General features: G+C 51.1%; 3 long non-coding RNA genes across 4 annotated transcripts in view; all 3 read right to left on the bottom strand.

The window, feature by feature from the left end:
- The window catches only part of LOC115334751, a 29954-nt gene extending 27281 nt beyond the window's left edge, over positions 1-2673 (bottom strand). The window contains exon 1 of the long non-coding RNA XR_005931267.1: positions 1566-2673. This is a non-coding gene — a long non-coding RNA (uncharacterized LOC115334751). The remainder of the gene's footprint in view (positions 1-1565) is intronic.
- Positions 2674-6410: 3737 nt separating this feature from the next.
- On the bottom strand, positions 6411-11207 carry LOC115334753. Of its 2 annotated transcripts, none has more exons than XR_005931268.1 (3): positions 10391-11207; positions 7565-8431; positions 6411-6905 (listed from the first exon to the last, which is right to left on the bottom strand). It is a non-coding gene; the product is annotated as an uncharacterized LOC115334753 (long non-coding RNA). The 2 variants fall into 2 exon arrangements; XR_005931269.1 differs by lacking the exon at positions 6411-6905 and adding an exon at positions 7308-7408.
- LOC115334752 lies at positions 8760-10354 on the bottom strand. The gene is made up of 2 exons (XR_003921247.2): positions 9832-10354; positions 8760-8932 (listed from the first exon to the last, which is right to left on the bottom strand). It is a non-coding gene; the product is annotated as an uncharacterized LOC115334752 (long non-coding RNA).
- Positions 11208-25253: the final 14046 nt, after the last annotated feature.

Here is a 25253-nt window from a genome sequence, read left to right as displayed (position 1 = left end):
AGAGACCTGATAGCTCACCGTTTGCGGAAGAACCTCTTTCCAAAATTGCAAAGCTCCAGCTACTTCTCCTACAAAGAAGGTGCCAGCCCTGAAGCTGATGCTGGCCTTCACCTTCCCCGTGCAGCCTATTCACAGGACACTTGAACAGGACACGTTTTGCACACAGAACCGAGAACTTCCTGAAAATTGACGCTTACCAAAAAAAGCCGTTTGGAACATATTGCCAAACAGCATTTGGCAATAAAGCTTTGATGCGTTTGACACACGCACATTTTTGGTCACTTGCTATTTGCTTCCTGTGCTGCCGTTGTTCTTCCTTCAGAAATTCGACTTGTAGGCAAGTTATTCACTACTGGTTCAAGCATTTGCCTTCCTGGTATTACCAGCACATTCACAGAGGCAAGTAACTTAATTGCTCTTCTACCATTATCCAAACGACAATTACAGCCATGAAAGAGAAGGAGAGGTCAGGCAGCAGAAGAGCTCTGCAGGCTGGCACCAGTCAATATTGCACTCTTTAAAAACAAACAACAAAACAAAACCGTGACCCTGTAGCCTTTTTTTTTTTTTTTTTTTCTTTTAGAGTTCATCCCTGCCTCAGCAATTTGCCTTGTCAGAGCACGAAGCGCGGGTGATCCGTACCCCGACGACTTTTGCGTGTGATGAACGGCTCTTCAGAAATAGTCCAGATCTGCAAGACTGGGGTCATTTTTGTGGTTTTAATCATCACAACTCCAATTGTATTTACTCGACGCATTTGTGAGGAAACTAATTAACTTTTAGACACTGCCTCTCCTTTTTGGGGGGGGGGGGGGGGAAATGTGTTAGAGGCTGAAAAAAATTACGATTCAGAGCTCCCAACCATGAGGGAGTGGTGGAGAAAGCAATGAAAGCAAAGACCGACAGCAGCAACATTAACTGAAAGTTGGCTTTAATTCCGATCACGTACTTAAGCGACTCTCCACGTCTATGCCTCGGTCCTATGAATGACTAGTCCTTTTTTGGAAGGACAGGCTTTTTTACTTAAAAGTCCTAGAGTGAAGACTCCGCTGAACGGCATGAGGATTGTGCCACGGGACAACATGCCATCAACACTCTTAATGGGGAAGGAAAAAAAAAAAAATCAAATAAAAATCAAGTTTAAGTACCACTTTCCATCATGTTTCACTCGTTACATTTCTACTGGCACCTAGGTGCTCAAAAATGAACTACAGGGACACCACATCTTCCTAAAAATTCAGTTATACATAAAAAAATAATAGGCTATTTCCAACTTGCCCATAAAATCCGTATGAACAGAGAGAAGAGAAACACTCGACCCTAAAGAAGCTAACAGGCAGCTCTGAATTTACCAGACATGAAATTTCGTTCTTTCACCTGAAGCAAAAACATATCAAGGGACCAGTTCAGGAACAGGGCACGATCTGTTAACAGCAATTTTTCCATCAGCTTTTCTGCACTAGCAGCAAATTTGCCTTTTCTGTGGGTTTAACATGGAGCATCTGTAGTGCCCTCAAACTCGCAAGTGTTTCTCTCTGCTCCCCTGGCCCGATACGTGTGATTACCTGAGCAGCAAGCGGAATTAACCACGCAGGATTTTCTTCGTGTGACGCGGAAGGTGACACTGGGAAAAGAGGAGACAAAGAAATGAACCTGCTTGTCACACCCAGCCAACGGTGAAAAGACAGGGGAGGATGCTGCCGGAAGGGCTCTGCACCCCAGGAACTCCCACCGGCCGGTTTCTCTCCCCTTTGCCCGGTACCGAGGGGACGACGACACCTCGCCCGTGCCCCCTCGCCGGGGGGGGCTGCCCCAGGAGAGCCGGGGGACCCCCACCTCGCTTCTGCCTGCGGGAACGGCCCGGGAGAGACCCTCCACCCAGAGAGAGGAGCGTGGCGTGGATTGCATCCCCGAGGGGAGAGGCCGGGCTCCCCGCTGGCAGAAGGACAACTCACCTCCCTGCTGCTCGGAGCTGCTCGCTGCAGACAGCCCTGCCTGCGCTGGGAGCGCGGTCCGGCCGACAGACGCTCCAGCGAAAAGACGCTCCAGCTAATCGCGGCTCCTGCTCGTTACAGCCGCAGGTACTTTTGCCTCTGGCTAATGCACGCTCCGGACAGCGGACACCCCGCCTCGTTCCAGCTCCCGCTTGCTACAGTTCTGGCTCACTGAAGCCCCAGCTCCGCACTGAAGCTCCGGCTGATTTCAGCTGCTTCTCCTCACAAGCTCCAGCTTTGTGCAACGGCCTGGGCTTTCGATAAGGTTGTATATCAACTGCAGTCAAAACTGGAGCATTAGGATTAAACATCAGAGTTACACACCCTATAAATATTCGTTAGTTTGTGCGATTAATTACTTAACGACTATTCTGAGCAGCGCAGAAAGAAGAGCTGGACTCAAAGAGGGCACGTGGGGTCTGAAAAGCGCCTTTCCCCCCACAGACCATCGCAGAGGTTGAGTTCGGCCTGCTGCGCGCCGGCCTCCCGAACTTCGGCGTCCGACACAACCAGACCCCCATCTCTGGGGAGGGTCCACGCACCCTGCCCACCCCCTGCTTCCCCCCGCAGACCCCAAGACCCTCCCACCCGCCTGCCAAACCAGCCAAGCTGGCTTCCGCTTTTGGCCCCCACACCGGCTGACTCGGGGCCCGTTTGGGAGCCAAAAAGCCCGGCTGCTGAGCCTGTTCTCAATGTCCAAAACCGCAGGGCCGGACCTCTGCTTCCGGGCCCAAAGCCGCGCAGCTCGGTCTGTTTCCGAGCCCCAAAATCAGCCGCGCGAGCCTGTTTTCAAGCCCCAGGAACAGAAAACTTGTTCTCCATTTCTGACCCTGCAGCACCCACGGGCGACGCCGAGCGTAGCCACCCCACAGCCCTGCACCCCCGCGGCCCCACACGCAGTTTTGGGGAGTGCTCGGGACCTGCGGAAGGCCCGGCCCCACGCCTCTGCGGGGCAGCCCCAGCACAGGCAGGGCGTCGCTTCGTGATTGCCGTTTCAGGCTTTATTTCCGTGGCACGGCCAGGCCCGCACCCCAAACCCCCCAGCCGAAGCACCCCCGCGCAAAGCCGGGCCCAGCCGCCCGGAAAACAAGAAAACCAAAGAGGGAACAAGACAGGGAACGTGGGGAAAGGCACGGAGGAGGACACAGAAACAGAGAGAGCGCGAGAGGGATAGGGAGCAGGACAGAGAGATGGAGCAAGCAAGGAAAAAAGGACGGGAGGCGGAACCAAGGGAAAGAGAGACAAGGACGGGGAGCGGGACAAAGGCACGGAAGAGCAAAAAAAAATAGCGAGGGGCTGCAGGACAGAGATGAAGGGATTAAATAGACACAGGGAGCACGGCAGAAGGACAGAGAGAGACAAAAGGGACAAAGAGCAGGCCAGCAGTGGAGGGGAAAAAACCAACTGCGGTGGGCAGTGGGAGAGAGATACGGAAAAAGAAAAAAATACTGAGGAACAGAAAAAAGAAAGAAGAGACAGCTAGCTGGACAGGGGGACACAGTTAGAAAGGACGGGAGAGGGAATGGGGCAGAGAAAGACAGACAAGAAAAGGTCTTGCGAAAGAAAGCAAGGCAGAGGGACAGCAAGGCGGGGCGGGGGGGAAGGGACAGGGGTCTGGACAGAGGTGGAGAAATAAGCAGCAGGGACAGAGGAAAAGAGACAGAAAGAGGGACAGGGAACATGGCAGAGAAGGACAAATCAGGACAGCGGCAGGACGGAGACAAAAAACTGGGATGGTCCTCAGGACAGAGAGGAATACGAATACGAGCAGGGAGCGGGACAAAGGGATACAGCGAGAAACGACGGGACGGGAAGCAAGACAGAGCGACAGACAAGAACAATGACAACGAGAGAGAGAGAGAAAGACAGAGACCGTGAGAAGCACAGGGGATTGGGGAATTTAGAAAGAGAGGTATCAGGAGCCCTGCAGAGAGAGGGAGGGAGGGAGGGAGGGTGAATAAAAAAGGGGCAGGAAGCAGCACAAAGGGTCAGAGAGAGTAAGAGATGAACAGGAAGGAGGACGGGGACAGTGAGATCCAGAATGACCAAAATAAACAGCAACAGCGAGCAAGACAAAGGGATAGAGAGAGAAAGAGAAAGCAGGAGGAAGAGAGATAGGCAGGCAGGGACACAGAGCGGCACGTACAGGCGCAGAGAGGAAAAGAACGCCAGGGAACAGGCCAGAGAAATTGGGAGGCGGGGAAAGAGGCAGATGCAGATCAGGACAAGGAGATGGAAAAAGAAAAAACAGCGATTGGCTCCAGGACAAAGACTGGGTGGGGGGTGGGGGGGAATAGGGAAAGGGAGCAGGACAAGAACGCAGAGAGAAAAGGGAAGGGGGGCAGTCGAACGAGAGAGAGAAAGGGGGAGAGGAAGAGGGAGCAGGACAACAGAATAGACAGAAGAGGAGTGATACAGGGAAGCAAAAAGAAACCCCCCAAAAACCCCAAACATCACAGCAGCACGGGAAAGCGAGAGGGGGAGGGAGGGACCGGGACGCACAAGAGGAGCGACGGGGCCCCGAGGGCCCGGGACTCACCACAGCTCTCATTCTTGGTGCTGCCAGGAGACCTTGCCAGCTCAGACGCTTCTTTCTGCTCCTCTCCCGCTCCCCTCCTCTCCTGCAACTCCAGTCGCTTGGCTGTCCTCCACGTAACGGAACACGCGAGTGTCTCACAGCTCTTACGAGATGAGGCCTCCTAGACACGTAGCCTCGCTCGCTCGCTCGCTCACTACGCGGCCGTACCGCACCGTCGGTGCTGCATACGGACGCTGCGGTGCACCCTGGCCGTCTGACCTGCTGCGGACTACGAGGAGGGATCCTTCCACACACGGAGAGGCAGGCTCTCTCTCGCCTGCAGCGGGAGGCAGCTGCTGGCCGGCCGGCCGGCCGGCCTTCCATTTCTTCTTCTCTACCTTTCTCTGGCCTCTCCAGCTTCAGCCGCAGCAGCTCCTGCCCATAGCCGGTAAGTGCCCTGCCTGTCCCTCTGTGCTCCCGCGCCGCGCAGAGAGGGAGGCCAGCCAGAGACAGCCCACGCAAGCCCGAGGCTGCTGCAGTCAACGGAATCCCCAGGGGACGAACGGACAACTGCACCCACAGCGTGGCCTCTGGGAGAGGGAAAGAGGCAGCAGTGACCCTTATTACTGTAGCTCGCCCCTGGCCAGAGCCCCTCCTTCTGCAGAGGCTTCTGGAGATGCACTGAGGGCCAGCTTGCTGCCCTCACGACAGGGCGCGGGGGCTGCCTGCGGCCACAGCCCAGGCTTCAGGGGAGGGGCTGGAGCTGGGGGCAGCCGCACGGGCCGAGCGGGGCCGGGGGAGGCTCCGGGGGAGCTCTGGCGACTCGGGGAGGCGCCCGCTGGCCGCCCCCGGGGGGTGCCCGCCTCCGTCCGCTCTTCCCTTCTATCGGCTCTCGGGGAACGGCCGCTTCGCAGCTCCCCGTCCCGCCAGCCCCGGGCGGCCGGCGGGCAGGAGGCACCCCTCGCCCCCGCCCCCGCCGGAGGGGATCGCTCGCCTCACCCGCGGTCCCGGCGCTCGCCCGCTGCCGCCGAGACCCGCGCCCTGCGCGCCGCCACGCTGCTCCCGGGGACCGCGCATGCGCCGGAGGGGCCGGAGCCGGCGCGCGACCGCCGGGCTGCAGTACCGCGCTCTGGCCACAAGGCGGCAGCAGCGGAGGCGGCGGCGCTGCTGCGCACCTGTGCGGTGGCGGCGCTGCGGTTCCGCGCTTCGGCCACGAGGCGGCAGCAGCAGCGAGCGGACGGCGGGAGGCGCGTGCCCAGGGGCGGCCCCGGCGCCGCAGTTCCGCGCTTTGCGCGCCGAGCGCCCGCCGACACCGCGCGCCTGGGGCGGCATTGGCGTTTCCTTACCGGGAGGAAGCAACGAGCGCGGCGGCACCGCCCCCCGGTGCCGCATTGCCGTTACCGATGGGCGGCACGTGCAGGACAGGGGCAGCCTCCGAGCTGCAGTACCGAACATTGGTCGCATGCGCGGCGCCCCAGCTGCAGTACGGAACTTTGGTCAATAGGCGGCGGAAGAGAGCGCTGGCGAAACGCGCCGGCACCGCGCATGCGCGGCTCCAGAGCCGCTGCACCGCGTTTTGGTTGCCAGGCAACAGCAGGAGGGCGGCAAAACGCGCCACCGCGCATGCGCGGCTCCCGAGCGCCAGCACGGCGTTTCGGTTGCCAGGCAACAGCAGGAGCGCCGTAAACCGCGACACGGCGCATGCGCGGTTGCCGAGACGCTGTGTCGCGCCTTGGGAGCCAGGCAACAGCGGCGAGCGCCGTAACATGAGCAACGCGCATGCGCGGTTGCCGAGGTGCCGTGCCGCGTTTCGGTTGCCAGGCGACAGCTGCAAGCGCCCTCAACCGCGCCACCGCGCATGCGCGGTTGCCGAGACGCCGTGTCGCGCTATGGTTGCCAGGCAACAGCGGGACGCAGCGACACGCGCCACCGCGCATGCGCGCCTCCCGAGCGCCAGTTCCCACCTTCGGTCGCCGCGCAGCAGCATCCCCGTAACGAGCCTCTTCTGAGCATCAGCTGGATGAGGGATGACTGACAGCTCAGCCCAGTAGAGACCAGCCGCAGGCGGTAACTACTTACTGGGGGCACAGGGCTTCCATTGCCCTGCCCTTTCCCCACTCGCGGCCCGGGCAGTCATCTTCATTGCCTCCGTTCCAAAAAGCACCCGAGTGGCTGGAGCGGTTACAGCAGTCAAGCGCAAAGAACAGACAATTCGGGTGGTCGCTTCTGTCCCTGCCCCCCCACCCCATTATCTAGAGAGGAGAAGCAGCACAGGGAACCTGCAAACGGCGGGGGGGGGGGTTGGTTTGCCCTGGAGCAAGCTCCAGGGACTGCTGTATCCGTCTGCATGTGGCACCAGGGTCGTGGGAGTGACAGCAGCCACTCAACAGATGCTGGCGAGAGATTTTAAAAACAATAACGCCTGGTTCAGGTGACAGCCTGAAGGCAGGCCACAAGAGACCCGAAGCTGCTTTGTGCCAGAGGGGCAGCTCTGTTCAGCAGGAAGCGGCGCGTCCCAGCGGACCAGACGCGAGCGGCCGACCGGCAAGTGAGCGATACCCTGGCGATCCTGGGGCTCTGTTGCGGTGGGCGCACCTTTCCTCACCTCTGCGCTATCAGAACTCTGCTCTCCTAATCCTGCACGCACGCAAGGCTTCTTGTGCGGGGCTTGTCTCTTATCGAAGAGGCGCTGCACGGTGTTACTTACCGCCCTGCCCTCCGGCGTGCAAAGTAATTAGACACGAAGCAGGGAAAAGCAAAGCGGCGTGTCGGGATGTTAGATGTCCGCAGCAGATGACCGTAGAGCCCTCGAGGCTCCATCTTTGCTCCCTACAGGAGCGTGGCTCCGCACTCCTTGCCGCTCCCGCCAGCAAGCGTCACAATTGCCCTTTGCTGCCTGCAAAGCGCAGTACCTGCACAGCCCGAGTACTGCTGCTTACGGAGCAAGAGGCGCTCGCTATAAAGCGGCAACGAAGAACAAGGACGGCCCGTCAGGATGGCAGGAGGAACACAGAGAGCCTCCAGCATTAGCCAGGCAGGGCTTGCGACTCACCTCGTGTCGTGGTTTAACGCCAGCCGGCAACGAAGCCCCACGCGACCGCTCACTCGCTCCCCCGCCCCCAGTGGGACGGGGAGACAATCCGAAGGGCGAAAGTGAGAAAACTCGTGGCTTGAAACGAAAACAGTTTAATCATTCAAAAGAAACAACAACAACAACAACAACAACAACTTGTAAGGAAAAGAAGAAAAAAAAATGACAGAGAATGGGGTGCAGGCAGCATGCCAGGGGTCTGGAGCCTGACGGATGATGGGGGGTGGTGGTGTGGAATATGGTGGAGGGAAAGGAGGGAGGGGGGGCGGGAGACAGGAGAGCAGGGGATGCGGGGGGAAACAACTCGCGTGGGTTAAAAACTCGCGTGGGTGAAGGGGGCGGGCCGGAGCAACGGGGGGCATATGGGGGAGAAACACACACGGGGGGGAGGGTAGGTGAGGGTACAAAGGTGCATGGGGGGACACGGGTGGGGATGACCTACCCCAGGGAGTCCACCCGGGATGATCCACAGCAGGTAACTCACCTGGGATGACTCACAGCAACAGAGAATCCACACCAGATCATCCACACTGGGAGGACCCCCAGCAATGCCCCTCAAACTGCCTGTGCTTCACCCCCAATCTTCCCCAAACTGGGGAGTCTTTGCTTTTTCAAAACACTCAGTTTGGGGTGTGTTTCAGTGCTTTCCCACAACATAAAAAGGGGTGATCTTTTGGTTGTGCTTCTGTGCATGAAAATGGGGTGGTTTTTTTTCCTTTCCAGCTGCACAAATCCAGGCAGATTTGGCTTTCCCAGGAGTCCCAAATTCGTTTGTTCTTTTCCGCGGCAGACCCAGAATCAGGGGGTTTGGGGTTGTCCTGGTTTCGGCTGGAATAAAGTTAATTTTCTTCTGAGTAGCTGGTACAGGGCCATTTTGGATTTAGGACGAGAATAATGTTGACAACACACCGATGCTTTAGTTGTTGCTAAGCAGTGTTTATACTAAGTCAAGGACTTTCCAGCTTCTCTGCCAGCGGAGGCTGGGGGTGCACAAGAAGAGTCACTGAGCTAAAGGGGGATTCCAGGTAAACAGGTCAGCTCGAAATACACCACCTCCTTTAAAAGTTAAGAGCGATTTGAACACTTAAAATCAGCACTTAGGCTAACGGATACCGTTTTGAACACCTTCTCAGCATACAAGTAAACACTCTTGCCGGGGTTGGAAAACGCCTCCTCCCTTCCTTACAGCACTGCTGCAGGGAGATAACCCTGGGAGGCTGCGGGACGAGGTCGTACACAATCAGAATCTACGCTTACGGATCCACCGCAACAGCTACAGCCCTTGCGCTGCTGCTGCTGCTTTGCATCTTGCTCGTTTGGTGAATAAAGCTGAAAGTGAAGTGGAAAACTTCAAAGAGCAAAACAAAAAATAAAGCATAAATCTCAATAATTCACTTTACACTAAAAAGGTGTGCCCACGTTTATATACATCCAATAAAAATACTTATACTATGAAAGTATTTGATTTTCCTTTTGCATGACCTTGACTTGCACAGCTCTGAATTCATAGCATTAAATTATCTGTCTCCAAAGTACACGGTTATAATTTGACTAGGGTTTTTGTGTGTGTCACGTAATGAGGAGGGACACCTGGCCAGCTGCGCTGCCCAAGAGAGGTGCTACTGAACTGCCAGGGAAACGCACCATTGAAAGCCAGACGGAAAGAAAGTACTTCAGAGCACTCCGTCAAAACATCAGGAAAAACGACCCATAACATTCAGTTGCCTCTCTTTTCAAACATTTAGAAAAATGCCCAACTGCTTACATACACCTAATAAATTATATACTACAGCTATTTGGCAGTTACAGTTTAAACAACGCAAGTCAATTTGTAAAATCCCCAGTGCTGCAATACCTCAGACTACCAAAAAGGACCGGCAGATTTCCTAATGCTTTTGGCCGTACTGAAGCATGCAGAGCAACACATTTTCATGTTATCTCGACTGTTACAACTGAGAAACCAGAGACCAGCGATGCCATCAACTTTAGGAAGATGGGCTGTGCTTGGGTCTTTGGAAGGAAATTGCCTTTTTTTTTCTTCTTTTTTTAAAGAGAGTGAAAAGTCTTGTTACCGATGACTTCTACTGTCAAGTCGATCACCTCTGAAGATCCACTCTGATGGGAAGTTCATAAAACAAAATTTCTTTGAGTGACAAAGACTTCCATTTTGGAAAATCTCTTTCCAACTGAAGTCAAAATGACACGCTGTAGTTTAAAGGTAAAAATACATTACTGAAGCAGTAACTCATCAAAAACACTCAGGACTCACTGTCACTAGTTACAAGGCTGCTAGTGCTTCCTGGGAAAGCCTGGAAAACACACAGATGCGACGCCAACTTGTCCTGTTTTGTCCACGTCTCTTCTTTGACCTTGATTGCTTTTAGCACAGATGCTAATTATCTCAGTAAGGTTTTTGAGTACTCCTATAAGGTATTTAAAAAAACTCATTGACTGCAAAAGCATAAAGCTTTTATCACGAAAACAAAGTCTCTTTCTCCTGAACAGCTGAACTCCGACGAACAGTTTCTTCCCTCTTTTAGTACAAAATTATTTTCACTGTATCATTTACTAGCAAGTGCACAGAAACAGAAGATTATGCTTTCAGGAAGAGAAAATAAACGGAGGGAAGTAAACTTTGCATAGGTGTAACATGCTCCAGAACAGAACTTATTTTTAGTATTTGTGTTAAAATATTTCACGCAAAAAAATGTAGAAGGAGAGTTGGCACACTCTTAATGTTTACTGCAAGTACCTTTGGAAAAACGCGGACACACATCATAGACGTACCTTGTACTTGCAGACCGCTATGGATTCTTTCCATCTGTCTCGTATTGTCATGGCAGAAGAAAGGGCAACCACGGCGAAACGGTGCCAGCTGACATCCAGCTGAGAGAAGAAAAAACCCGTTAGCATAAAGCTGGGTAGGAATCCAAAACTGCCTTTTTTTGTGAAGGTTTGTGAAGACAGTACGACGGAGCAGAGCAAAAAGTATTTTTGCATCATCTTTGGTACAGTTGTTGACACAGGCCACTAGAGCTTTTGCATTTTTCAGACAATCGTGCCTTTTTTTTTTTTCTTTTTTTTTTTGACTCATTGGTAACTTTAGTTTCACTAGAACGCACTTTCCTAGATACACGCAGGTGACAGACACAGATACCTACATACATTTTCTCAAGCCTTAGTATAGCCAAGACTTCCTCACCCTATACATCACAAGTTGAGTATTTTTGCTAAAGAGCGCAGCAACACATCTGTCCTTGCGAACTGCCTCGTTGCAAAAAAGGAATGATTTTTTTCCAGGCCGTTGCTCCAAACGGTCAAGACCTTTTAAAACCGCAGTTGTGCCACCAAACCCGCTCAGGGTCCCTCCTAGCTTTTGACTGCCCTGAGATTTAACAGGCACACGCTCCATTCCATCTTCCAACAGCAAAAACACGTTAACGCTCTCGGACCCAGAGCGCAACCCTACGGATGTCCACGCACACCCCTTGCCGCTTTGATGAGGAGCCACCGAGCATCCCTGCGAGCACAGCTGCACGCGCCAGATCGGTTTCACCTACGCCGCCAGTTACCGGTTTCGGTGAATGTAGTTTCTGACGCTTTAAACCGAAAACTGTATCTCGATGCTTCGCCACAGTAGAAACGACTGTATTGGTTTTGCTGGCAAGGTTTTGGTAGCGGGGGGGGGTTACAGGGGTGGCTTCTGTAAGAAGTTGCTGGAAGCTTCCCCTGTGTTCGAGAGAGAGCCAATACCAGCCGGCTCTAAGACGGACCCGCCGCCAGCCAAGGCCGAGCCAATCAGCGATAGTGGTAACGCCTCTGTGATAACATTTTTAAGAAGGAAAAAAAGTTGGGACAGGCAGATTCGGCAGCCGGAGAGAGGAGTGAGAACATGTAAGAGAAACAACCCTGCGGACACCCAGGTCAGTGCAGAAGGAGGGGGAGGAGATGCTCCAGGCGCCGGAGCAGAGATTCCCCTGCAGCCCGTGGGGAAGACCATGGGGAGGCAGGCTGTCCCCCTGCAGTCCATGGAGGTCCACGGTGGAGCAGATATCCACCTGCAGCCCACGGAGGACCCCACGCCGGAGCAGGTGGGTTCCTGAAGGAGGCTGTGACCCCGTGGGAACCCTGCGCTGGAGCAGGCTCCTGGCAGGACCTGCGGATCTGTGGAGAGAGGAGCCCACGGAGCCGGTTTTCTGGCAGGACTTGTGACCCCGTGGGGGACCCACGCTGGAGCAGTGTGCTCCTGAAGGACTGCACACCGTGGAAAGGACCCATGCTGGAGCAGTTCGTGAAGAACTGCAGCCCGTGGGAAGGGCCCGCGTTGGAGAAGTTCGTGGAGGACTGTCTCCTGTGGGTGGGACCCCACGCTGGAGCAGGGAAGAGTGTGATGAGTCCTCCCCCTGAGGAGGATGAAGCGGCAGAAAACAACGTGTGATGAACTGACCGTAAACCCCATTCCCCGTCCCCCTGTGCCGCTGGGGGGGGTTGGTAGAGAATCCGGGAGTGAAGTTGTGCCCGGGAAGAAGGGAGGGGTGGAGGGAAGGTGTTCTGAGATTTGGTTTTATTTCTCATTACTCTGCTCTGGTTGATTTGTAATAAAGTGAGTTAATTTTCCCCAAGCTGAGTCTGTTTTGCCCGTGACGGTAAGTGGTGAGTGATCTCTCTCCTGTCCTTATCTCGACCCACGAGCTCTTTGTTATATTTTCTCTCCCCTGTCCAGTTGAGGAGGGGGAGTGATAGAGCGGCTTTGGTGGGCACCTGGCAACCAGCCAGGGTCAACCCATCCCAATGACCCATCCCTAGAACGCTACAAAAATGCAGCAACACAAATTGCAAACCCACAGCAGCAGCAGCTCCAGAAATATTTAGACCAGGAACAAGGGAGAAAAGTAAAACAGCTTCATCTCACGCACAGGGGAGCGGCAGGCAGAGAAAGGGGTCGGCCTTCTGAGCCCTTACAGAAAACGGGCATTCTCCTTCCACTCCTCAGCCCGTCCGTTAAGGTCTCAATACCGCAACACTACTACGGCAACGTCGAGAGTAGGGAACAACAGCCCTGCCACCGGACTTGCCATTGACCCACGCTATTTACGTAGCAGGACGCGTACGCAGAGGGACACGTTTTGCCACACACAACCCTGAACTTCCTGAAAATTGACGCTTACCAAAAAAAGCCGTTTGGAACATATTGCCAAACAGCATTTGGCAATAAAGCTTTGATGCGTTTGACACACGCACATTTTTGGTCACTTGCTATTTGCTTCCTGTGCTGCCGTTGTTCTTCCTTCAGAAATTCGACTTGTAGGCAAGTTATTCACTACTGGTTCAAGCATTTGCCTTCCTGGTATTACCAGCACATTCACAGAGGCAAGTAACTTAATTGCTCTTCTACCATTATCCAAACGACAATTACAGCCATGAAAGAGAAGGAGAGGTCAGGCAGCAGAAGAGCTCTGCAGGCTGGCACCAGTCAATATTGCACTCTTTAAAAACAAACAACAAAACAAAACCGTGACCCTGTAGCCTTTTTTTTTTTTTTTTTTTTCTTTCAGAGCTCATCCCTGCCTCAGCAATTTGTCTTGTCGGAGCACGAAGCGCGGGTGATCCGTACCCCGACGACTTTTGCGTGTGATGAACGGCTGTTCAGAAATAGTCCAGATCTGCAAGACTGGGGTCATTTTTGTGGTTTTAATCATCACAACTCCAATTGTATTTACTCGACGCATTTGTGAGGAAACTAATTAACTTTTAGACACTGCCTCTCCTTTTTGGGGGGTGGGGGGGGAAATGTGTTAGAGGCTGAAAAAAATTACGATTCAGAGCTCCCAACCATGAGGGAGTGGTGGAGAAAGCAATGAAAGCAAAGACCGACAGCAGCAACATTAACTGAAAGTTGGCTTTAATTCCGATCCCGTACTTAAGCGACTCTCCACGTCTATGCCTCGGTCCTATGACTGACTAGTCCTTTTTTGGAAGGACAAGCTTCACTGCCAGGAGTGAAAGCATTTATTGTCCCTCACAAAATTAGGAAAGCTGAAGCCCAAGTGGAATTGCACCTGGCCAGGGATATTGAAGACAGCAAGCAGGGTTTCTATAAGTAGAAGGCAAAAGGCAGACTCGGGAACATGGGCACCCATTGCTCAGTGAGACGGGGGGCGGGGCGCGGGGGGTTGGTTACCCAGGACATGGGAAAAGCTGAGGTACTGAATTCCTTCTTTGCCTCAGTCTTTACTAGCAAGACTGGCCTTCAGGAATCCCAGGTCCCAGAGACGGGGCTGGGGAAGTCTGGAGCAAGGAAGACATACCCTTGCGGGAAAAGGATCAGCTCAGAAAATACTTAAGCAAACTAGACATACATAAGTCTGTGGGCCCTGGTGGGATGTAGCCACAAGTGCTGAGGGAACTGGCTGACGTTGTTGTGAAGCCGCTCTCTATAATCTTTGATTGGTCATGGCAAGTGCAAGAAGTGTCCAAAGACTGGGAAGGTCACCCTCATCTTCCAGAAGAGCAAGAAGGAGGACACAGGGAACTACAGGCCTCGATGGAGCTGACGGAGCAGCTAATCCTGGCAACAAAGGGGAAGTCATGCTTGGCCAACTTGGTGAACTTCTACAACACAATGACTGGCCTGGTAGATGAGGGGAGAGCCATGGGTACTGTCTACCTGGCCTTCAGTAAGGCCTTTGACACTGTCTCCCGTAAGATCCTCCTCCTAGAGAAGCTGTTGATGTACAGAGAGATGAGCAGACAGCAGGGCGGATCGAAAACTGGCTGAACAGCCAGGTCCAGAGGGTGGTGATCAGCAGCACAGTGTCTAGCTGCAGGCCAGTAACTGGCAGCGTGCCCCAGGGGGGTCAATACTGGGTCCAGCCTTGTTTAACATTTTCAGTAATGATTTGGATGGTGGGGAAGAGTGCACCCTCAGCAAGTTTGCACTGGAAGGAGTGGCTGATATGCCAGCTGATCAGGCTGCCATCCAGAGGGACCTCTGGATGACTCTAACCTCATGAGGCTACAACAAGGACAAGTGATATGTCCTGCACCTGGAGACAAACAACCCCATGCACCAATATATATGCTGGGGACCAGCTGGCTGGGAAGCAGCTCAGCCAAATAGGCCCTGGGGGGGGGGGGGGGGGGGGGCGGTCCTGGTGGACACCAAGTTGACCATGAGCCAGCAATGTGCCCTTCCTGCAAAAAAAAGGCAAATGACATCCTCGGCTGCATTAGGCAGTATGGCCAGCAGGTTGAGGGAGGTGGTCCTTCCCCTCTACTCCACCCTGGTGAGGCCACACCTCACGGCTGGAAGTGCTGCGTCCAGTTCTGGGCTCCCCAATAAAAGAGAGGCATGGACATTGTTCGACAAAGGGCTGCAGTGTTGGTGAAGGGACTGGAACACCTCAGCATATGAGGAAAGGCTGAGACAACTTAGCCGAGAGAAGAGAAGGCTCAGGGGGGATCTTATTAAAGTCTATAAATACCTGAAGGGAGGATGCAAAGAGGACGGAGCCTCTTTTCGGTGGTGCGCAGTGGCAGGAAAAGAGGCAACGGGCACAAACTGAAAGACAGGAGGTACCCTTGGAACGTCAGGAAACACTTTTTCACTGCGAGGGTGACTAAGAACAGGCACAGCTTACCCAAGGAAGTGGTGGGTTCTCCGCCCTCAGAGATATTCAAAAGGTGTCTGGAGATGGTCTTGGGAAACCTATTCGAGGTGGCCCTGCTTGAGCGTGGAGGCTGGACCAGACCATCTCCAGAGGTCCATTCCAACCTCACCCATCCTGTGATTCTGAGGAAAAGGAACGGGAACAGGGGGTGGAGGAACAATCAGAGGAAAAGAAAAAGGGTGATAAAACCCAGGAGAGGGTAAAGGATGAGAAAAAAGTGGTGGAAGAGAGAGATGAGAACGATGAGTAGGAACAGGAGGAACAGGAGAAAGAAGAGGTTGAGAGGGAGAGAAAACAAGAGAAGAAACAGGATGGGGAAAGGGAAATAGGAAGAGGAAAACCACAAACAAGACTAACAGGAGGAAGAACTGGAGAACTGGGAAGAAGAGGAAAAGGAGAAAGAGGAGGATTCGGAAGAAAACATGGAGGAGGAAAAACAGATGGTGAAAGAGGAGGAAGAGGAAAAGAAGCAGGAGGAAGAACAGGAGAAGAGTCTGGAGGTGACTTCTGTGAGGTGTGAAGGAAAAGTATCCTTTCAAGGAAGATGTTATATGTCATCCAAGCAAGTGGACTACCATGGAGGAAGGTATCCAGCACCTCGGGGAATTAGCCGTGTGGCAGATGGTTTATTATGACCCGGACAATGTTCAGTTACCCACAGATCCAGATGAAGACCACTGCACGCGACCCATGTGGTGGACGTTTAAACGGAGCACACCATTGTCATTTGTCAAGTCATTGGCAGTAACGGACTGGAAAGACGAAGAGGGGACCAACAGTGGATGAACTGGCTGGCTGACTCTGGCGATACAAAGAAAGTCTCTCTTCCTCCCTCGTCTTGGCTGTGGAGGAACTGCCAGACATATTTAGCCAAGAAACTGACGAGAGTTCCAGCAATTTGAGGATAAGTTCTGCCTCCCACCTGTATGGACCAATACCTCAGCTATTAGGAATAAGTGTCCCTCTGCTGAAGAGAGAGGAGATAGAAGGTACGCACCACGGGGTACCGTGGGGTCTTACCCGCGTGAACGCGCAGAGGATATGAAGTGGGATGGAAAATCTACTTTGGTCCTAGATGCGTGGGTACGTGAACTGCAAGGAAAAACAATCACAAATGAGGGTTCTGCCAGGAGAATTGCTGTTCCAGTCTCCAGTGGGCAGTGTGAGCGGTCCAGCAGACAGAGCCCCAGAGCTGATCTTCTTACCGAAAAAGCCGGTCGAAGAAACTCTCTAAGACTCAGTTTTGGAGTCTGAGAAAGCAGGCATTCGTTATTGCAGCGCTGGATGCGCGGGGCATAGCTCCTCCTAGCGTGCATACCGTTACCTACAGCAAGCAAAGCTTATATTGTTCCGATATACACATATTCGTTACATTTCCCCAAACTGTTGCGCATACTCATGTTATTTCCCAGACATTATTTACATAGTGTCCGCCCTTTGGGGCATGCGCTATTAAATGGGTCGGTGGTCTTTTGGGGTCTTTGAAACCCTCTGGTGGTCGTTTTCTTGGTGCCCGCTACTTGAACTCTCTCTCAAGGCACGCGCAGTGCGGGTCGTCTCAGGGGTGGTTCATCTCTTCTTCCTAGTTAGCTGGCCCTGGCAGGTTTTAATCACAAAGCTCAGCAGAACTTAAGGCTTCCCATCCATTTGTGCATACTGTTAACAAACCTCAAGGTTTTCTTGCATACCAAAAGGTTCAAAGTCGCTCAAGCAAGCACAAATTAAGCGCTACAAAATACAATGGAGTCTTTCGGCTCCAGCCTTCATTCAAGGCATCACAATAGCACCCTGGGACGCCCACCCACCAGCCCCACCTCTCAGGAACCCCTTGGGACCCTCCGACAACACCCAGGGAATGCTCCCGCTACCCCGACGCCCTCCCAACACTACATGCTGTTAGACAGCCGCCAGGAACACGGGCTGCTAACCCTCCCCATCCCTGCAATCCTTTGGACGAGCTTTCCGAGTGGACAGCGAGACTGGCTGCCCGGGATGTCCGTAATGGAGAAGGCGCTACACCCCCGGACACGACGTCCCCAATAGCAACAGCGGGAGGGAAAACCAAAGTGTTGCACGATGCAGCGCCTGGGGGACCAAAGAGCCTAACCTTAGTGCTCGATGGTGGAGCCCGCGACGGGAACACCTCCAGGGCTGCAGAACTGGACAGCCTTTCTGGGAACCCCAGAGACGGTGGTCCGTCAAAAGGAGCGACAGCTCAGGGTCGTCCAAATGCCACGGGGAGGTCCGAATAGCACGGGGCAAAACGCTCGAAAATTCCCCGTCGACACTTATCAACGTGACGCAAAAGGACCCCCGACAGAGAGCGGCGAGATCTAGAAGGGGGACGCTCATGGGCTGAGGAACGGGCTTTCCGACAGGCCAGTCAGACAGGCTCCCCACACCCGTTTTACAGAAACGATGGGTTCACCGACAAACCGACAGCCCGGATGCCGCGAAGGTGCTAGGCCCAACTGTTCCGTCTGCTCCTCCGGCCCCGCTGTCGGGAAAGTGAGGGAGGAGCTCCCAACCCCCGGCCCGGGGAGCCCCGAAGAGCTGTCCCAATGTTATCTAAGCAAGTAGGGGGTTAAAAATTGATGAAGAATTTAGTGAAGGTAGATGCCGCACACACTAAGAAAACCAAATAGGTACACAATGTCTAGGACCAGGGTGACCGTCCCTGAGGTTGTTAGAAGGCATGAGTTAGAGAACTTCTAACCAGGAGCTGGCTATCCTTGAAGAAGGAACATCCTGGAAAATATGTCAGCTATACCTATTCTCATTATCGGGTTTATACTGCATTTTGAGCTAAAGTGCGTCCGTAAGCGAACTACCCTCATTGTAACGCTGAAAATGACACCCCCTGGGCAGGAGACCCCGGCCCAGGCGGAGACCCTTACTCACAGAGCACGCCCAGTAAGAATAAAGATTGTGTAACCACATGCAACTTTTGTAACCATATGCAGCTTACTAACCGATGGGCATTAGAGGGCAGTCTGAGGAAACCCACCAAGTGATAACAATGTAGATGAAAGGAACTCTGGAGAATCCCCCGGCGTGCTAGCTTTGTGGAGTTACCCCCTAGCACCCAAACTTGCACAGCTTTGTAATCCACAACCTCTCGTCTCTGTGTGTGACACTGGCTCATTGCACACCGCGTACCCACACCCCCTTTTGGGACGACACCAAGGCTCGAGGCTCGAGGCTCGGGGCTCGGCCCGCAACCCGCGCCTGCAGGCTGCCCAGTTGCAACGGCAGCGGGGCGGGGCCAGAGAAGGGCTCTGCAGTGGCTGGCGGGGGGCCCTGCCTGTCACCGCCTGGCGGGCGCCATTGGCCGAGAAGCCCGGAGGAGGGTGGGCGGGCTCCTGGGAGAGCTCCTGCAGAGCCGGCTCTGGGGGCGGGTGGCAGTTGCCCTGCTCTTAACGGAAGCCGGGTCCTTCTGCCTGCCCGAGGCTGGTGCCCCTTGCGGAGCCTCCTCGCTGGGTTAAATCTTGGGAATGCCCAATATCGTCCTCTGTTTTAGGAAACAATCAAGTTCTGACCTTTTCCACGCACTCCCTCCCGCCCGCCCCCCAAGGGACCTTCTTGCGCACCCCACTTTGGAGACAGGCCTTCTACACCGATCTCAATTGCCACACACCACTCCACGAACCACTTTCCAAAGTCCATCCCTGTCAAGCATGGCAGCATTTATGCGGTACATGGCCCCAGACTCCTGAGAGCAATGCCTTCCAAAGCCACCAGTCATATGCTGCCTGCTCTTCTTTCCTAGCACCACCATAGCCACTCCAATAGGGTTTTCTGAGGGCAGAAGCTGTAAGTTTTCCACAAATTCTTCATTTCATCCTCTTTCAATTACCATGATTAGTCACATGTTGGGCTGTGATGCTCACATTCTGACAAATCTGCCTAACTATGTTGGGACAGGCTGCCTGACTAATATTAGTTTTCCTTCATCATTACAGTCCGAAATAGCACCATCCCAGGTTTCAGGATCCCAGGTTTCAGGATCCCAGTCTGCAGCAGTCCAGACATTTTGTCTTTGCTGACTGCTCTCAGAGTAGCCCAGGTGGCGATCCAAGCTGCAAGCCACAGGATCATAGTACCATCCCATCTCATCGTGGTCATTTTCCCACCCAGGTGCAATATTTTCTTCTTCTTTCAGTCCCTTCCTTTTCCACCACCATGCCATACTGCTCACACAGTATTCACATTTGCTCCCAAGTGCACAGGCAGTGGGGACCTACCACTCTTGGCAGTCCTGGGTCACTAGCAGATCCGCAGGGTACACTTAACAGTGGCAGAAACATAAAGAAAAAGCACTCACACAAACAAATAAAAAACCCATTTCTAAAATAAGAATCAAAGGATCTTTCCAGAAATTCACAAGGCAATTATTCCAATTATAAACTATGATAAATTAATGTTTTCCTGCCTTCTCTACCATCTTCTGTCATAGGCAAAACCATCTGATGTGGGGAATTTAATTTAAGAAGGAATTTGCAGATTAGTTGGTGTTGATATACGACCTTTATTTTAGTTATTTATGTAAAAGTGAAAAAGGAATCAATAGAATCACTGACTACTACCTCTTAGCTACCTATTTACATACAAATCACAACTTTCCTCGTTTCTTTGTGTGGCACACTCTCACTGCATCCCAACTAACACATGGCAATTCATTAATTCCTTCCACGGTGGTTTAAACATGAAACGGGGAGCCAAAGGAACCTTAGTAGATATAGTAGATATGTGGATGTAGATAAGAACTGTTTAATAAATATCTAGCTTATAATGAAGTTAAAGAAATTTCAATAGAGGTAGACATGGCCCAAGAGGATGAGAAGTGGTGCTTAACATTTGCATTGTTGGCCCAAGGGGATGAGAAGTGATGCCTAACGTTTGCATTGTTGAGGCTGGCTGGGGCAGGAGATAGTCCCTGATAAGAAGCAGCAGTCCACCCCAAGAACCAGCCAAGACCGGCCTTTTGACTTTTTGGAACTAATTTTAATATGAAGCGGGGATAGATCATGCCTATGTATAGGCGTATTGCGAAACTCTATGTATATGTAACACTTGACTGTATAAATTTGAAGCGAACTCCTGAGTCAGGCGCACACGACTTTGCTGGGACCACCCCCCCCCCCCCGTGCTGCCCAGCGCTGAATGAACATACCTACTTTACAATCTCTGCTTGGCTGCAGGACCCGCTGAGAACAGGACTCCCTAGAGTACCCCCGGGAGGGACTCGTCGCCTCAATTGGATCGCTGCGGGAGCAGACAAGGACCGTCTAAGGAGTAAAGGTATTTAAATTTTCTGAGTTTCTCTTCTAAGAGAGACGGTCGTTAGGGGGTACTCGTAAGCCATAGGAGACGTCCTATGCAGGGCGCCGTACACCAGGCTACTAGTGCCTGAGGGTATACATCTGGTATTATTCGGTATTGGTACAGAGCTTATATAACTTGTATAAATTTTTGTACTTTTGGTTTTGTGCACGCTCGCTGTGAGTAGATCACTGTGGTATTTAGTGCGTTGGTACAGGCACAGGTTAAGCCTTGTAATTCTGCAATAATATACTCTCTGGTATTGGTACACTTAAGAAACCCACATAAGTTTTGTACTTCTGGTGGCACAGACTTATTGGTATTGAATTTGGATATAGACATAAGGGATTGCTCATTGCGAATTGACTTGGATTTTATGCTTTATTTTTGTATGGGTGACTAGAGCTAGCTCTTGTGTGTGAGAGGACTGAGTGACTGAGATGCAGCATAGTTGCAAGGGGAGTGTGGAAAACCTGGAGAACTGTATATTTCACCGTGGAAATGAACATGAACCACTTTTTCTTGTAAACTGTTTTATCTGTGATCAAAATATATGGGTAGTATTTGGATGGGATATCCAGTGTGAGAATGTGGAACGTGGTCAGAGTGGGAAAAGAAAGAGAGACAGGTTGAAGTTATTAAAGTGATTTGCAAAAGGATAAAAGAGGTACAGAATCAGTAAGGTAGAATGGGGGGACAGCAAAATGGTGGTGGTGTGAAGAAAAGCCCCCTAGGATGTATCCTAGCATATTGGAAAAATATAGGGGGACAGCCGGGTGGGAGTGTGAATAAGAAAACATTGATCAAATATTGTAACCAGTGGTGGCCCCTGTACAAACTAGAGGGTGGTGAAAAATGGCTTTTTAATGGATCTTTGAATTATAACACTATATTACAGTTAATGTTTTTGCTAAGGGAAGAAAAATGGGACAAAGTTGTGTATGCAGACATGTTTTTTACTTTGAGGAATCATCTGGAATGGCAAAAGAATTGTGGTATTAATATCCCACCACAAGATCCCCTAGTCCTATCTTTAGAAAAGGAAAAGAAAAGTGAAAGTAAACAGGAGAAGATAAAAAGATGCTGTTCAGCATGTAGCATTGGGCAGAGGTGCTTAAAGCTAACAAACCCCTGAAAGAAAAGAGAGGAGGTAGAAGATCAGCCTGAAGATTTGGGATTACCCCCTTCACTACCAACTTGCCTCTTCTGCATCCACCATTAACAGATAGTAGCAGTGAGGAGGAAGAAGCAGCAAATAATTTTACCCCAGTTACTGCACAGACTTGGAGCAAGACTCAGAAAGCTCCACAACTCCTGGCCCTGTTGCGGGAGGTAATGGGGCTGGGAGGTCCAGCTAGAGTAAAAGTCCCCTTCTCTACTACCGATTTAGATGCTTGGAAAGAAGTAGCTAAGGGATATCGTGATGACCCCTCCTGAGTAGCGAAACAATTTAAATTAATAATAAGAAATCAGGATCCTGATTAGACAGATGTAGATTTGATTTTAGGAGAAATGACTGAGACCGAAAAACAATTAGTATTAAAAACTGCATGGACCCATGTGCAGGCCCAAATTACTGGGGGAACTTTACAAGGGAGTGTGGAGGATTACATTCCCCTGACCAACCCACACTGGGATCCCAATGATGGGCATGGTTATAGATTGTTAAAAAGATATCGAGAATGGATAAAACTGGGATTAGAAAACAGTATTCCAAAGGCTGTGAACTGGTCAGCACTATATGCTGTCAAACAGGGGCAGAGAGAGACTCCTACTGAATTTTTGGATCAGTTGAGAAATGCCATGAGAAAATACACTACCTTAGATCCCTCCTCGGATGTGAGATGGAAACAGCTTGTCTCTCTATTTTTGGGACAGTCATCTACAGATATAAGGAGAAAGTTACAGAAGTTAAAAGGGCCTGATATAAGGGACTTAGAGAAGTTGCTTGAAGAAACATGGAGAGTTTTTAGAAATAGAGAGGATGCAGATAAATGAAAATTAACAGAAGTAATGGCGACAGCGACAGTGGCAGCTTTGGAACAGAAAGGAATGGTAAATGGAGGAGGATTTAGAGGACTGCCCTGGTTTCAGCTGGGATAGAGTTAATTGTCTTCCTAGTAGCTGGTACAGTGCTATGTTTTTGTGTTAGGTATGAGAAGAATGCTGATAACACTGATGTTTTCAGTTGTTGCTAAGTAGTATTTAGTCTAAAGTCAAGGATTTTTCAGCTTCTGATGCCCAGCCAGCAAGAAGGCTGGAGGGGCACAGGAAGCTGGCACAGGACACAGCCAAGGCAGCTGACCCAAAGTGGCCAACGGGGTATTCCATACCATGTGGTGTCACATCTAGTATATAAACTGGGGGGAGTGGGGGCAGGGGGACCACCACTCAGGGACTGACTGGGCATCGATTGGCGGGTGGTGAGCAATTGCATTGTGCATCACTTGTATATTCTAATCCTCTTATTATTAATATTGTCATTTTATTAGTGTTATCATTATCATTATTAGTTTCTTCTTTTCTGTTCTATTAAACCGTTCTTATCTCAACACATGAGTTTTACTTCTTTTCCCGATTTTCTCCCCCATCCCACTGGGTGGGGGGGGAGTGAGTGAGTGGCTGCGTGGTGCTTAGTTGCTGGCTGGGGTTAAACCACGACAAGGACGTGGGAGGAGAAGGCCCTTTGGGAACAGAAGAGGGATAGAACAGGTATTGGGAAGAAATCAGTGTGCATATTGTCGGGAGGAAGGACATTGGAGAAATGAATGCCTGAAACGTAAGGGGGTACAATAGGCTGTGATAGTGGAAGCAGAGGCCAACTGACGGGGAGCTGGGGCATCTACCTAGCGGATCCACTGGTTAAAATTAAGCTAGGGAAATCGGGGAAAGAAGTAGAATTTTTGCTGGATACGGGAGCCTCTTTCTCCATTTTAAATCAAGAATTGATACCTTGTAAGTAAAGTCTTTTTAAATGTAAAAGGAGCTACTGGCCAACAGGAAAAAGTGTTCTTTTTAAAACCCCTCAAATTCAAGTGGGGGAAGCAAACTGGGATACATCAATTTTTGTATTTGCCAAATTCTCCCAAACCACTATTGGGTCAGGATTTATTAGAACAATTAGGAGCGGTTATAACTTTGAAACACGGGACTTAAAAGTAAAGGAGTGTGGAATTAAAAGTAAAGGAAAATCAATTAATTGAGATCTTAAGCCTAGCCCTAATGTACCCTGGGAAGTCTGCCACAACGAGCCCCAAAACTGAAGAAATTATTAATCAGGTATATCCTTGAGTATGGGCCGCAGGGTTTCCCAGGACGGTGAAAAATGTCATTCCTATAGTCATAGAGTTCAGGGAAGGAACCAGTCCGGTATGACAAAAGCAGTATCCCTTGAAGTTAGAGGATCGAAAAGGGATAGAGGGACCAATTAATAACTTTTTACAGTATGGACTATTAGTGGAATGTGAATCAGAGTATAATACCCCCATATTACTGGTGAAGAAGCCGGATAGAACTTATCGGGTAGTACAAGATTTGAGAGGTAAATAAAATTGTTAAGGACCTATTTCCTGTGGTAGCTAATCCTTATACTTTACTCACTAAGCTACGAGATAACTAGGTATGGTTTACAGTATTAGATTTGAAAGATTCATTCTTCTGTTTGCCTTTAGCAAAAGAAAGTCAAAGTTTATTTGCATTTGAATGGGAAAGTCCTACCTCTGGTAGGAAAACCCAGCTTGCTTGTCAGTGTTACCCCAAGGTTTTAAGAATAGTCCATCAATCTTTGGAAATCAACTAGCATGAGAACTCGAAACATGGGATCCTCCTTCCAGAGATGGGATCCTTTTACAGGATGTAAACAATGGACTATCAGCTTGTTAAATTTTTTGGGACTAAATGGGTATCGAGTCTCTCAACAGAAAGCTCAGATGGTATGACAACAGGTAACCTACCTTGGATACGAACTTTCTGGAGGACAAAGAGAATTAGGAACAGAACGAAAAGAGGCCATCTGCAGGACTCCCCTCCCTCAGACAGTAAAAGAACTCAGGACCTTTTTGGGAATGACAGGTTGGTGCCGGCTAAAACAACCCTGCTCAATTGATTTGGTCTAAAGAAGCTCAAAATGCATTTAAGACACTTAAGAAAGAAAGAACTAATGAAGGCTTCGGCCTTGGGCCTACCTGATGTGACTAAACCTTTCTGGCTATTTTCTCATGAGAGGCAAGGTATAGCTCTGGGAGTCCTAGCTCAATGTCTAGGTCCTTATAAAAGAGCTGTAGCTTATTTTTCTAAACAGCTTGACGAAGTAAGCAAAGGATGGCCAGGATGTCTGCGAGCTGTGGCAGCTGTGGTCTTGAATATTCAGGAAGCCTGGAAATTTACCTTGAGCCAAAAGACCACGGTGCTGGTTTCACATACACTATCAGCTGTACTGGAACAAAAAGAGAATCACTGGCTTTCCCCATCCTGATTTCTACAATACCAGTCTATTCTTATTGAACCAGATGATGTTAGTATTGAAGTAACTAATGTTACAAACCCAGCTTCTTTCCTCAGTGAGGTGACTTCTGAACCATTGACACATGATTGCTTAGAAACCATAGAGACTGTGTATTCCAGCAGACCAGATCTGAAAGAGGAGCCTCTGGAGGATG

Source organism: Aquila chrysaetos, chromosome 24 (assembly GCF_900496995.4).
Source record: "Aquila chrysaetos chrysaetos chromosome 24, bAquChr1.4, whole genome shotgun sequence".
NCBI classification, from domain to species: Eukaryota; Metazoa; Chordata; class Aves; order Accipitriformes; family Accipitridae; genus Aquila; species Aquila chrysaetos.
This window is presented reverse-complemented; position numbering and strand designations above follow the sequence as displayed.